The sequence below is a fragment of the Trematomus bernacchii genome, unplaced genomic scaffold (assembly GCF_902827165.1).
Source record: "Trematomus bernacchii unplaced genomic scaffold, fTreBer1.1, whole genome shotgun sequence".
NCBI classification, from domain to species: domain Eukaryota; kingdom Metazoa; phylum Chordata; class Actinopteri; order Perciformes; family Nototheniidae; genus Trematomus; species Trematomus bernacchii.
Window position 1 is genome coordinate 220,023 of NW_022987651.1, and position 14,534 is coordinate 234,556.

Sequence of the window (14,534 nt, forward strand, 5' to 3'; positions counted from 1 at the left end):
CTCTGCCGTTAGCTCTACTTGTGTGTGGTGTGTGTGTGTGTGTGTGTGTGTGTGTGTGTGTGTGTGTGGGTCATGTGTGTGTGTGTGTGTGTGTGTGTGTGTGTGTGTGTGTGTGTGTGTGTGTGTGTGTGTGTGTGTGGTGTGGTTGTGTGTGTGTGTGTGTGTGTGTGGTGTTGGGTGTGTGTGCTATCATTGCATAAGTGTATTCTTTTCTCCTGGGTTTGAAAATGCTTGGCATTTCAGTAAACAGATGGCTATTTTCTATTAAAAAAGTCATTAAAAAATTCCATATTTCAGATTAATGATTTTGTGTGAGATGTCACTTACATAAATATTTTCAGAAAGCTCAAAAAGTTATCCCTAAAAATATTGATATTGTAATATTTATTTCACATTACTATATGAAAAAGAAAAAAAAGGAGGGCCTCTTATAGATCTTAACAGAAGACAGTTTCCCTCTTCAGCCACTAGATGTCAGCGTGCACTCAGGAATAACATGTCACATAATCAAGATCATAAGTGTGTGTGTGTGTGTGTGTGTGTGTGTGTGTGTGTGTGTGTGTGAGACACAGGAACCAATGGTTTCGAGTTATTCAGAGACTCAAAAAAAGGTTAAATGTAAAAACAATAAGGACGTTGTAAATGATAATATACATATATATAACAGAGATTGCGTGTAAACTATTTATATATAACTAAATAAATAAAGTAATGAAACCCTTTAAGTCCTGAACCCGGAGACTCAACGTCTTCTTTCCAGAAAGCTTTGATTTCAATCTTAACTTGATCTCAAAAGGATTTACATTTAAATCGCTCTCGGGTGTTTTTATGAAACGCTCAGTGGCGTTTTTCTATGTACAAAAGTGGTGGGGCACAAAAAACGTAGATGTCTATATATAAGCTTCTGCAGTGACGTGCAGTGAGGTTCATGGCTGCTGAGGCACTGGCTCTGACTCTTCAGGTTTACACATTTATATTTTGACCTAAACCAAAATATAATATTATTTTCAAAAGCTTTTTTTGTCTGATGCTTCGATTAATTTTAAACAGACAGTTCAACAAAAGGATACCCAAAAAATGTAATTTTATCATTTAAATATTGAATTGTTCTCTCTTAGTAAGATCCCATTTTCAATAAAATGGCGGTCTTACCTTGACTTGAAGATGAAGTCCATTTGCCTATCCTTCTGGACAAACATTTCTATTACTTTTTTGTAAAAGTCCTCCTTATGTTCTTGTAGTTTCAAAAATCTATCATAAATCTAATCGATAGATTTATGATTCAAAAATTATAAAAGTAGGGTAGACATGTGGATGTTATCCGGCTGAACAAAACGTGCATTTATCTAACAGGTACGTTTCCCACAGATCTTATTTCGAGCTATTTTCTAAAATCCTCTGGAGAAATCTCATTGCTTTTTTGTCGAGGGAAACCATGCGCAGCTTACTTCCTGGTTTTAGGACGCGCCCCTGCAGCTCTCTAGTCTCCTCTTCAAGCACCACACTTTTCGCGGCACACGTACTTACAGCCAATCAGCTCTGAATGATGTGAGATGACGTATGGTGGGGATGGCAGCTCAGTGCCCCTATGGTCATTATTTTTTTGCCACACACATTAAATAGGAAAATACTCTGAGCATGCGCAGTGTAGTTTTTACAGTCACCGTTCACTTAGACAGTGAGAGGGAGGGGCATGATCAGGTTTTGTCCCACATGGCTCTAAACGGCTCAATAGGCACACACTGTAGACACTAATTAGAAGAACACAGACTAAAACATAAATGTACAGACGAATCAGATGATTAAACATGATCTTAAAATATATTTTATATATTTTTTTATTTATTTATTGCATTTTTTGTAATCATTATTTGTAATACTTTCTGCTGACACTAGGTGGGGCTGTGCCCCTAATGACCAGTCGCCACCGGAAACGCTCTCGGGTGTTTTGTTCCCGGACTCAAAATATTCACGAGTCTTGAATCGTGTTTTTGAAAGAATCCTTTCAAAACTTTAATATTAATTAACATTTTTAATTAAGTCAATTATCCTTTTGGCAACAGTGATTCACTTACGTGGCAATTATCTCATTTTAAAATCCTCTTAGTGGCTTTTCTAAGGGTTTTTAACCACATCTCATGGTCTTCCTCGGTGGGAGGAGTAGACATTAAATAGGTTTAGTGTTCCTGATAGAGGATAAACCCAATACATCTAATTCATGTGAGATATTTTGGACAATTAGGGAATCCCCATCTGTTGAAGATCAAAAAGGGGAGATTTCTTTCGTCAATCAAGAGCTTTTTATGAATATGTTTTAAGCCCCTATGATCGACAGAGATCAGCACCATTGTTGTCTTTGACATTATCCCCGTTAATCCCTGACCTCCCCGAAGGTTTTACTGCTCAAAGTCACACATGGTAACAATGAGAAGCTGTGGAGGAAATGCAACACAGAAGACTTGAAGACTTGAAGGGCCAAAAAGTTAATTTACATAAAAAAATATGAAGACAAAATCATGTTAAATCAGGACTTAAAAGAAAATGTCAGCAAAAATTAAATAAAAATTATAAATAAAAATGAAATACTAAAAAGTTAATAATATTTAAAAAGGGAATAAATAACAATAATATAAAAAAGTTAAATAAATAATAATATAAAAAAGTTAAATAAATAATATTATTAAAAAATTGAATAAATAACAATAATATTAAAATGTTAAATAAATAATAATATAAAGAATAACAATGCTAAAAAATGTATATGATTATATAATACAAAAGCAAAGAAAATTACATATATTATTTATAAATATTTAAATAAATCAAAAGAATAATTTTTAAATAATAAGAAAAAATAAATAAAATGTGTTTTTAAATAATACATATATGCTACGTTTATATTTATAATAAATTAAATTGTATATAATATTTATAAATAGTTAAATAAATCAATACATAATTTGAAATCCCGGACAGCGCCCCCTGCAGGTTCACTCTATTTATCCAGCGTGTGACGTCACGGGGCCGGTTTCCCAGGATCTCTGCGGGAGAAGGAGCTCTGCAGGGCGGGGGAAAAGAGAGGAGAGGAGACACCCTGGAGAACCGGAGATATACCGGGATAAAAACAACATTCATACCTGTAAACAAGTCCTGGGAGTTCACGCTCAAACGAGGTAGGAAACACCGACAGCCGTTTTGCATGCTCCGGTGTGCGGGGGGGGGGGAGAAATCATCCGTGATGTTAGCTTTTCAACACTTAGCAGGGAGGAAGACCGTGCACACACACCTGCTAAATCACACACACACCTTGCATTTGGTGGTTGTTTAGTTAAACTGCAACAGTAGCTAGTAATATTATCATTTTATAGTTTGATTCCTACGTTTAAAGCTGCCATATGTGATGTTTCAAGCAACATAAATGGTGCTTGGATTGGTCGGCGCCAGACGTCCTTCAAATATATGTCAATTGAAATTGTTTGGAGGATTACAAGAGGAATGTATATAAGAATACATTGGTAATATTTGTATTCAGAACAAATGGTTGACACAATAGAATTCGGCATGAAGAAAATCCACTTTACCTCCTTTTATTTTATTGGGTTTCAACTTTTCCACAACACTCATAGGCGCTGCCATTGCTACCAAAGGGTGGATTCTCATGAAAGAAAATGTAGACAAACAATGCTTAAAAGTTGCCTATTTGGAAAAATAATCGTGATTGGTGGAATATTTATACGCCGATTTGAAGACAACTACCTCCTTAATCAGAACAAGTCATAATGAATATATCATACTTTATACAAACAGCTGATAAACCACGCAATTCTTAATTTTGACGTTTTTTAAACGAGGTTTTGCTCGGCGTCTGAACAGCTAGAGGCACGCGCACATCGAGCATAAAGAGCGTTTTAGCACGAGCTTCATCACATTAAAGGGAGTTCAAAGGGAAGGGAGAAATCAGTGGTGCGAAAATGACATGAAGAGGCTGTGTTGTTGTACAGCCAGTATGTCAGATATCACAATATGAGCATGGCTGCGGCCTGCAGACACACACACACTCACACCCTCACACACACACTCACACAGACCATGGGAAGCAGAATCAATGGCTTTTGCATAAGAAGAGAAGCTGAGGGTGGTGGCTTTGGCCATTGTGTTATATTAATGCGATGGTAGAATATGATGGGGCATCCTTGAGCAGTCTGTACACTGTGTGTTTTCATCTAGTGATTACATAAGAGCTCTCTGTGCTTATTGTGTTTGCTCTGAGCTTGTTTTTATGCTAAAGCTGCTTTCAAATCACTCCTATGGACATGTGTTTCTCCTAAAGTCGTGTGAAATCTCACTCTATAACTGTAAAAAGCACTTCATGTTGTCTTGTATTATGTCACCACGTTTTATTTATGGACCTACATGCAGTTTGTGGTCTTTTTAACGCATTGAAGCATACATTTTCCATAGCTTCACTTCAGAGGCCTCTCCAAAAGCTAACTCCTGACTACAGATCTTTCCTATTAACTGTAAAGGCACTTTATGATGTCTTATATGACGTCACAACTCTCAATAACTGTAAAAAAGCACATTTTGATGTCTTATATGATGTCACCACGTTATATACATGCAGTTTGTGGCATTTGTAACTCATTCAAACATACATTTTCCATAGCTTCACTTCAGAGGCTTCTCCAAAAGCTAACTTGTGACTACAAGTCTTTCTCAATAACTATAAAAAGCACATTTTGATGTCTTGTATGATGTCACCACTCTTTATTCATGGACTTACATGCAGTTTGTGGCATTTGTAACCCATTCAAACATACATTTTCCATATATTTACTAAAGGAACCTCTCCAAAAGCTAACTCCTGACTTCTGACGCACCTTTGACCTTTGCTCCCTCCGCACCACATCCTTGTTTTATGGCCGTATTGACATTAAAGTGACATTATGTGACAGCACAATGGTACTTATTGTAGTCGGGGATCAAAGTCCTCTGCAGGAAATGATCCTGCATATTTATTGGATTACTTGCACGCTGCTCAAAGCCTTGAGGTTATGAACTTGATGTTAAAATAATAAGTTAGAAGTCTGAACATGTTTGCTTTCTGGCTGCAGATATGTGACGCTTTGCATCCTGGGTAATGGCTGATATCCAAATGTCAGGATAAGCCGTTTAAATGCATCCTGAGCCATTTAATGTACACTTGTAAACAGGAGAAAGCTGACAGTAGTAATACTACAGAGGAAGCAGCTGCTGGAGTGAGAGGGAAAACTAGTGAATGAACTCCTGGAATATCCTGGAAGAGTTTCCCGGATGTTAGATGGAGGGACATTTGATTCATTCTTTGTTGAAGTTGGGTTTGTTTATTGTGGATGTTCACCTTTACTAGCAGGTAAAGAGTGATTTTACATCCCAGAAACACACGGTATAAATAAGCTCTTCAAACTTCTGCTTTGTGAGGAGTTGTGTTACTGTGGTGGGGTCAGGTTACCTCATCCCTCCTTAGGCCAAAGCAAACGCTATTCCTTTGAGGAAACCCATTGTTAGTTATATAATCAAATTACCGTTGTTCTAAGATAAAGGTCAAATGTTAAAGTAGAGACACTACATACTGATATACACCTGAACATCAGCAGGAGAGGACTCTTTAAAGTAGAGACACTACATACTGATATACACCTGAACATCAGCAGGAGAGGACTCTTTAAAGTAGAGACACTACATACTGATATACACCTGAACATCAGCAGGAGAGGACTCTTTAAAGTAGAGACACTACATACTGATATACACCTGAACATCAGCAGGAGAGGACTCTTTAAAGTAGAGACACTACATACTGATATACACCTGAACATCAGCAGGAGAGGACTCTTTAAAGTAGAGACACTACATACTGATATACACCTGAACATCAGCAGGAGAGGACTCTTTAAAGTAGAGACACTACATACTGATATACACCTGAACATCAGCAGGAGAGGACTCTTTAAAGTAGAGACACTACATACTGATATACACCTGAACATCAGCAGGAGAGGACTCTTTAAAGTAGAGACACTACATACTGATATACACCTGAACATCAGCAGGAGAGGACTCTTTAAAGTAGAGACACTACATACTGATATACACCTGAACATCAGCAGGAGAGGACTCTTTAAAGTAGAGACACTACATACTGATATACACCTAAATAGCATGATATGAGCACGATATGTCCTCTTTAGGGTTTTTTAGCTAGTTAGTTTTTGTGTGTCATTTTGACATCAGCCTTCAATTGATTTCACACATTATTCTAACCAGGTGAAGTTACAACCCCTTAAAGTGGAATAATCTGAATAATAAGTGTTTTTAAAAATACTCCAGACTTGCATATTATGATGTAGTATCAATTAATCTGTGTTATAAATCTCAGTATTTTTGTAAACTCTCTCGAGGTCACAAACTGAGCCGAAAATATTTCTTGTTGTCATATTTTGTGGGCTCTTCCGGGATCTGAACCCGGGACATTTTCCACCCTCAAGTGAGAATCATACCCTCAGACGGATACTCTGATTGGCTCTCTTATTTCTCCCTCAATCCAACAGCAAACCTGTGTTTTTTTTATAGAAGCCAAATCTGGACATGTGAGCTCAGCTGTTGAGCTAAGCTAATGCTAACGAATGCTAACGCCCTACAGCAGAAAGTGACAATGCGAGTTCATAGATATCTGGTTTCTGACGGAGGTGTATTAGTGCAGGTGTGCTTTTGTAATGAAGTGAATTTGACCTGAATTAGTAAACGAGCAGACGAGTGAGGAACGGTGTCGATTTACAAAGAACAGAGCTTGTAAACAAAAGTCTCGTGGCTAAAGAGAGAAAACAGAATCTGTCACTTCTTCAACGTTCAAATCCCATCAAGCTTTGCATTTTCATAATAGTTTCCCACAGTTGATGTTATTTACTCCTCTCATCTAATAGTTGATTGAGAAATAAATGGGTTGTGATTTCTTTAATCAGTGATCTGTGATTCATCATTTATCTTAAGTCTGATGTCGTTAGGGCAATTAATCGTATTTTAATCGCAATTACGATTTTGGCCTGCCACAATTACGAAAACAACATAATCGAAAAAAACGATTATTTTGCTTTGCTAGGTTGTGACCGTGCACTGCAACACATTTGATCAAATGTATTTGTATTTATCATATTTATATATGTTTAGTAGCTTGTGGAAGTGCGCTCCAAAATATTTGTTGATCTTGTTTATTGGTATTTATTATTTTGATATTATTTATTTAAATGTAGATATATATTTATCATTTATTTAATTTATTTTTGTATTGGTTTTTCAGTTGAATTATACGTTCAGGGAAATCAACAGTTAAAAAGATAATGTTCAAATTATTATTTGTATTTAAAAGTTCAATAAATGGATGTTTTCAAAGTCAATGAATAATCGTATTTAATAATCGTGATATCAATTATTGACCAAAATAATCGTGATTATGATTTTTGCCATAATCGCACAGCCCTAGATGTCGTCATTAGTAGTTGTGTTTCTGACGGCAGCAGACGAGGTCTTTCTTGTCTATTTCCCCCTAAAAGTGACTCTGTCTAACGTCACCATCATTATGGAGGTGAATGTTCTGTTGATACCCACAGGAGCAGGAGTGGTTGACCTTTGAAACTCTTAGGCCTGATTGCACACAGCGAGGCACTCTTTACTGATGCATTCTGGGTAATATTCAGGGAAATATAGTCATTTCTTTTCATCTCAATGCAGCTTCAGAGAGGCTCTTAATATCGATCAGGAAACATTTCATCAAAGAATAAGAAGCTAAAAGATGTTGTGGTGTTTTGTGGCTGGAACGTATTCTAAGTTCCATTTTACACTTTCATGATCAATCATTATAAAACATATATATATTATTCTGAAATGGACCAATCTGCACAATGACTACTTTTACTGTCGCTACTTTCACTATATTTTGATGATAATACTTTATACTTATACTTGAGGAACATTTTGAATGCAGGACTTTTACTGTAACAGAGTATTTCTACACTCTGGTACTTCTACTTTTACTAAGTACAAGATCTGAGTACTTCTACTTTTACTCAAGTACAAGATCTGAGTACTTCTACTTTTACTCAAGTACAAGATCTGAGTACTTCTACTTTTACTCAAGTACATGATCTGAGTACTTCTACTTTTACTCAAGTACAAGATCTGAGTACTTCTACTTTTACTCAAGTACAAGACCTGGGTACTTCTACTTTTACTTAGTACAAGACCTGAGTACTTCTACTTTTACTAAGTACAAGACCTGAGTACTTCTACTTTTACTCAAGTACAAGACCTGAGTACTTCTACTTTTACTTAGTACAAGACCTGAGTACTTCTACTTTTACTAAGTACAAGACCTGAGTACTTCTACTTTTACTCAAGTACAAGATCTGAGTACTTCTACTTTTACTAAGTACAAGACCTGACTACTTCTACTTTTACTCAAGTACAAGACCCGAGTACTTCTACTTTTACTAAGTACAAGACCTGAGTACTTCTACTTTTACTTAGTACAAGACCTGAGTACTTCTACTTTTACTTAGTACAAGACCTGAGTACTTCTACTTTTACTAAGTACAAGACCTGAGTACTTCTACTTTTACTCAAGTACAAGACCTGAGTACTTCTACTTTTACTCAAGTACAAGACCTGGGTACTTCTACTTTTACTCAAGTACAAGATCGGAGTACTTCTACTTTTACTCAAGTACAAGATCTGAGTACTTCTACTTTTACTACAAGATCTGAGTACTTCTACTTTTACTACAAGATCTGAGTACTTCTACTTTTACCACAAGATCTGAGTACTTCTACTTTTACCACAAGATCTGAGTACTTCTACTTTTACCACAAGATCTGAGTACTTCTACTTTTACCACAAGATCTGAGTACTTCTACTTTTACCACAAGATCTGAGTACTTCTACTTTTACCACAAGATCTGAGTACTTCTACTTTTACCACAAGATCTGAGTACTTAATATCCACTCTCAAAATACTTTCTTTTGTCTTTGAAAAATCCTCTTTTGAAGGAGAAATATTTGTCTTTAATTTTCCAATATTTGCAAACTTTGAATGAGAATATAAATCCTTCTTTCTCCGCCTCAGATATGAAACCTGTCTTCTCTCCAAAGCGTCTCGTCAGCGGAGGAACTGCTGAGGTTTTACAAACGCAGTAATTCAGTTTGACGAGTCCTCCCGAAGCCGAAGTCTAACGCCTGTAAACCGTCACGAGGAAACAAGTCGCACCTTAGTCAGAGAGCGGTAAACCCTGCAGGGCGCCGGGGTCTCTGAATAATATCAGGAGGTCATACACTGTCGGATAATCCCTGAGGTCAAAGGTCACAGTTTAAATCTGAGAAGTGTGCTTTAAAACGGTAATTAATACACAAAAAACTGCAAGAGATGGTTTTCATTCTTTATTTTAAACAAACAGGTTGATATTACTTTTATATTTTTATATAAAGTCATTTCTTTTTGGCAGAAATCCCCTCATATTTAGAAATTAAGAGAAATATTTAAAACATACATATTTTACATTTCCCTATCAAAGATGACCTGAAATTAAATAAATAATCATTTTAAATAAATGCACAGAAGCTTCCAAACTCTGTGCAAATACACGTGTGTTTAAATCATTTTTTAATATTTGATAATGAGTATTTGTGTGGGTTTATATATATATGTGTGAAACATGACATTAACTGTAATTAAATGACCTTAAATAATAATTATAAAGGCGTAGATGCAGCTACATTCCTGCGTGAGTACATGCGTGTGTTGGAATAGATTTCATCGTTTATCTGAAGCATATTGTGTGTGTGTGTGTGTGTTGGCAGTGTGTGTGTTGGCAGTGTGTGTGTGTGTGTGTGTGTGTGTGTGTTGGCAGTGTGTGTGTTGGCAGTGTGTGTGTGTGTGTGTGTGTGTGTGTGTGTGTGTGTGTGTGTGTTGGCAGTGTGTGTGTGTGTGTGTGTGTGTGTGTGTGTGTTGGCAGTGTGTGTGTGTGTGTGTGTTGGCAGTGTGTGTGTGTGTGTGTGTGTTGGCAGTGTGTGTGAGTCACCTGCTGCTGATCTTCTGATCTTGAACACACCCTGTTGTGGCGAGGCTTTGCATCGGGCGTGGCTCAAAGCATGCTGGGTAACAATGAAGAAAGACATTTTAAATAAACCACAACCCTGTGACAGAGACAAAGACAATGTGAGCTGCTTTGATATCAGGTTCTGTTTGTTTCCGTGGAAATGAAGCAGAAATGTCAGGTTTTAATGTTGATTTTTGTTCCTTAATTGAGCTTGTTTTGTTTTAAAATGTAAAAGGTGGAACTACACTTCTCTTCCCTGTAGTGTTATAGGGGTTTGTGTGCATGTCAACGGTCTGCAAAGGCTAACATCATCACTATAGAACACTCCTATTGGCTCGTGCAATTGAAATGTCACAGTTTACACCAACATTTGGATTTCTCTCTCCGTCGCTTTCCCCTCAATGTCAGTTTAATGTGGGAGTAAAGAGGGAAGAGGCTTGTTCACACACACACACACACGAGCACACATACACACAGGTTCACACACACATGAAGACACACACACTGACACACATACACACACATATGAAGACACAGGAGCACACACACAGGTTCACACACACAGGTACACACACATGAAGACACACACTGGTACACACACACACACACACGAGCACACATACACACAGGTTCACACACACATGAAGACACACACACTGACACACATACACACACACACACACATATGAAGACACAGGCACACACACACACACAGGTTCACACACACAGGTACACACACATGAAGACACACACAGGAACACACTGGTACACACACACACACACACACACACACACACACAGTCATTACCCCGCTGGCTGTACAGAGTTCATTACGTCGCTGTGTGTTTAATTAGATGGAGTTACTTTCCTCCAGCGCTGCAGATAATATAACATGAGCTCAATATATATTATAAAGTCAGATCTGTAATGAAATATCCCGACTTTGAGAGACTTATGTGAGATATTGCTTTATCACACACTTATTGGTTTGAGGGGCTTCATCTTTGTGTGTTTTTGTGTTTCATTTCAATCGTTTTTGAAGCTTTTTGTTAAAAATAGTGCATTATTTTGTTGATAATACCGTTTTTTTAAAGGTAAACTGCTTAAATTAAAATTATTAAAGATTTTTTAATACAAAATAATTAACAAAAATGTATTCTAGCATTTATAACGTTTTTAGATATTATTTGTAGGATTATTTAATTAATTAAAAATACTTAAATGTCACAAAATGTCCTGTTTTAAAAAAATAATACAATTTAAATAGAATAAAATATCCAAATAATAATTTTAAAAGATAATATTTTAGCCTACAGATTATATTCCCAGTGGAGTTTAATGTTTATTTTCCTATAAATAAAGTGCTTCTAGTTCTCTGTGTCTCTGTGGACAGTAGCTGTGGTTTTATTGTGAATCCCTCAGGCTTTGTGTCCCTGAACACATCACAGGCGCTCTGTTCTCCACGTGACCCTGAACATGACACTGAGCTCCAACAATCAGCTGTTTGTCCGTCAGCCGAGAGTGGGTCGACACACACACACACACACACACACACACACACTCTGCTGAAATGTGTCGTGCTCTCAGACACACAAAGTGACGGCTGTTTTCAGCCTCTGATCTGAACACAGTTTGTTTTCATGACGCCGCTTTTCATGCTCTCATCGCCACTTCCTCTGCTTTTTAAGGATTTTCTCTTAAAGGGACAGTACGCAGCGACACACAGTTTAACGCCGCTGTGATGCTGCTTGTTCGGAGACTTTGTGACTTTTATCCTTTTTGATAATCAGCCGCTTTAAAATGTGATTAATGTGCGTTAATATTGACAATGCAAAATCTGCAGTGGCTGACCACTTCCAGTAAGAGGAATGTCTCTACTTTAAAGTCCTCTCCTGCTGATGTTCAGGTGTATATCAGTATGTAGTGTCTCTACTTTAAAGTCCTCTCCTGCTGATGTTCAGGTGTATATCAGTATGTAGTGTCTCTACTTTAAAGTCCTCTCCTGCTGATGTTCAGGTGTATATCAGTATGTAGTGTCTCTACTTTAAAGAGTCCTCTCCTGCTGATGTTCAGGTGTATATCAGTATGTAGTGTCTCTACTTTAAAGAGTCCTCTCCTGCTGATATTCAGGTGTATATCAGTATGTAGTGTCTCTACTTTAAAGAGTCCTCTCCTGCTGATGTTCAGGTGTATATCAGTATGTAGTGTCTCTACTTTAAAGAGTCCTCTCCTGCTGATATTCAGGTGTATATCAGTATGTAGTGTCTCTACTTTAAAGAGTCCTCTCCTGCTGATGTTCAGGTGTATATCAGTATGTAGTGTCTCTACTTTAAAGAGTCCTCTCCTGCTGATGTTCAGGTGTATATCAGTATGTAGTGTCTCTTCTTTAAAGAGTCCTCTCCTGCTGATGTTCAGGTGTATATCAGTATGTAGTGTCTCTACTTTAAAGAGTCCTCTCCTGCTGATGTTCAGGTGTGTATCAGTATGTAGTGTCTCTACTTTAAAGAGTCCTCTCCTGCTGATGTTCAGGTGTATATCAGTATGTAGTGTCTCTACTTTAAAGAGTCCTCTCCTGCTGATGTTCAGGTGTATATCAGTATGTAGTGTCTCTACTTTAAAGAGTCCTCTCCTGCTGATGTTCAGGTGTATATCAGTATGTAGTGTCTCTACTTTAAAGAGTCCTCTCCTGCTGATGTTCAGGTGTATATCAGTATGTAGTGTCTCTACTTTAAAGAGTCCTCTCCTGCTGATGTTCAGGTGTATATCAGTATGTAGTGTCTCTACTTTAAAGAGTCCTCTCCTGCTGATGTTCAGGTGTATATCAGTATGTAGTGTCTCTACTTTAAAGAGTCCTCTCCTCCTGATGTTCAGGTGTATATCAGTATGTAGTGTCTCTACTTTAAAGAGTCCTCTCCTGCTGATGTTCAGGTGTATATCAGTATGTAGTGTCTCTACTTTAAAGAGTCCTCTCCTGCTGATGTTCAGGTGTATATCAGTATGTAGTGTCTCTACTTTAAAGAGTCCTCTCCTGCTGATGCTCAGGTGTATATCAGTATGTAGTGTCTCTACTTTAAAGAGTCCTCTCCTGCTGATGCTCAGGTGTATATCAGTATGTAGTGTCTCTACTTTAAAGAGTCCTCTCCTGCTGATGCTCAGGTGTATATCAGTATGTAGTGTCTCTACTTTAAAGAGTCCTCTCCTGCTGATGTTCAGGTGTATATCAGTATGTAGAGTCTCTACTTTAAAGAGTCCTCTCCTGCTGATGTTCAGGTGTATATCAGTATGTAGTGTCTCTACTTTAAAGAGTCCTCTCCTGCTGATGTTCAGGTGTATATCAGTATGTAGTGTCTCTACTTTAAAGAGTCCTCTCCTCCTGATGTTCAGGTGTATATCAGTATGTAGTGTCTCTACTTTAAAGAGTCCTCTCCTGCTGATGTTCAGGTGTATATCAGTATGTAGTGTCTCTACTTTAAAGAGTCCTCTCCTGCTGATGTTCAGGTGTATATCAGTATGTAGTGTCTCTACTTTAAAGAGTCCTCTCCTGCTGATGTTCAGGTGTATATCAGTATGTAGTGTCTCTACTTTAAAGAGTCCTCTCCTGCTGATGCTCAGGTGTATATCAGTATGTAGTGTCTCTACTTTAAAGAGTCCTCTCCTGCTGATGTTCAGGTGTATATCAGTATGTAGTGTAATTATCCGTTATGAATGAATGTGAAACTGCAGCTATGAATTGCTTCAGGTTTGAGAGCAAGGGGAGAAAGCGGGTCATCTGATAATTGCTAATAAATAAAATACTTTTATAAAGGCAAGAAGAAATAGACTTTGGGCACGTAGACAAAAAGACCCATCAACGTCTCTCTACCTGTTCCATTATTCATAACAAGCAGCAGATTTGTAGTCTAAAAATACTAATTATGATCATAATGACCTCATTGCAGAACATGCATGAAGCGATGCACCTCCTTTTTGTTTTTTTACTCCGGTGTTCAGTGATGTTGCTTTTTAATGTGTCAGAGTGAGATAAAAATACCTCAAAGTCCTCATTTCTACAGCCTGTTTCCCAAAATATCCTCTTCAGTCTGCAGACATCAAACATTGTTCCTGTGCTGCGGACATTCACTTCATCTGAGGCCCATCATGCATCACTGCATCACTTCTTTTGTGCACCGACTGTCAAAATACGAGTCACTTCTCATTATGAAGAAATGTTGCAGTACGCTATAAAGCTGAGTAATAAATCCATATTTAGATAAACGAGAAATCATATCAGTTATTGGTCTCTGTCCTGCTTCTAACGGCTGCATTACACTACATTCACCACCGCTAAGCTAAAGGTGGCTAATGTTGGGCTATAAAGGAACTACAGCACGGTCACATGACTTCACGTCACCACCGCTAAGCTAAAGG

At 37.6% G+C, this 14,534-nt stretch overlaps 1 protein-coding gene across 1 annotated transcript in view; it reads left to right on the plus strand.

Annotated features, from left to right (window-relative positions):
- Nucleotides 1–3,008: 3,008 nt before the first annotated feature.
- LOC117486379 (unconventional myosin-VI-like) overlaps nucleotides 3,009–14,534 on the plus strand; it is a gene marked incomplete at its 3' end in the record, with an annotated part of 31,661 nt that continues 20,135 nt past the window's right edge. The window contains 1 exon segment of the mRNA XM_034134798.1: nucleotides 3,009–3,173.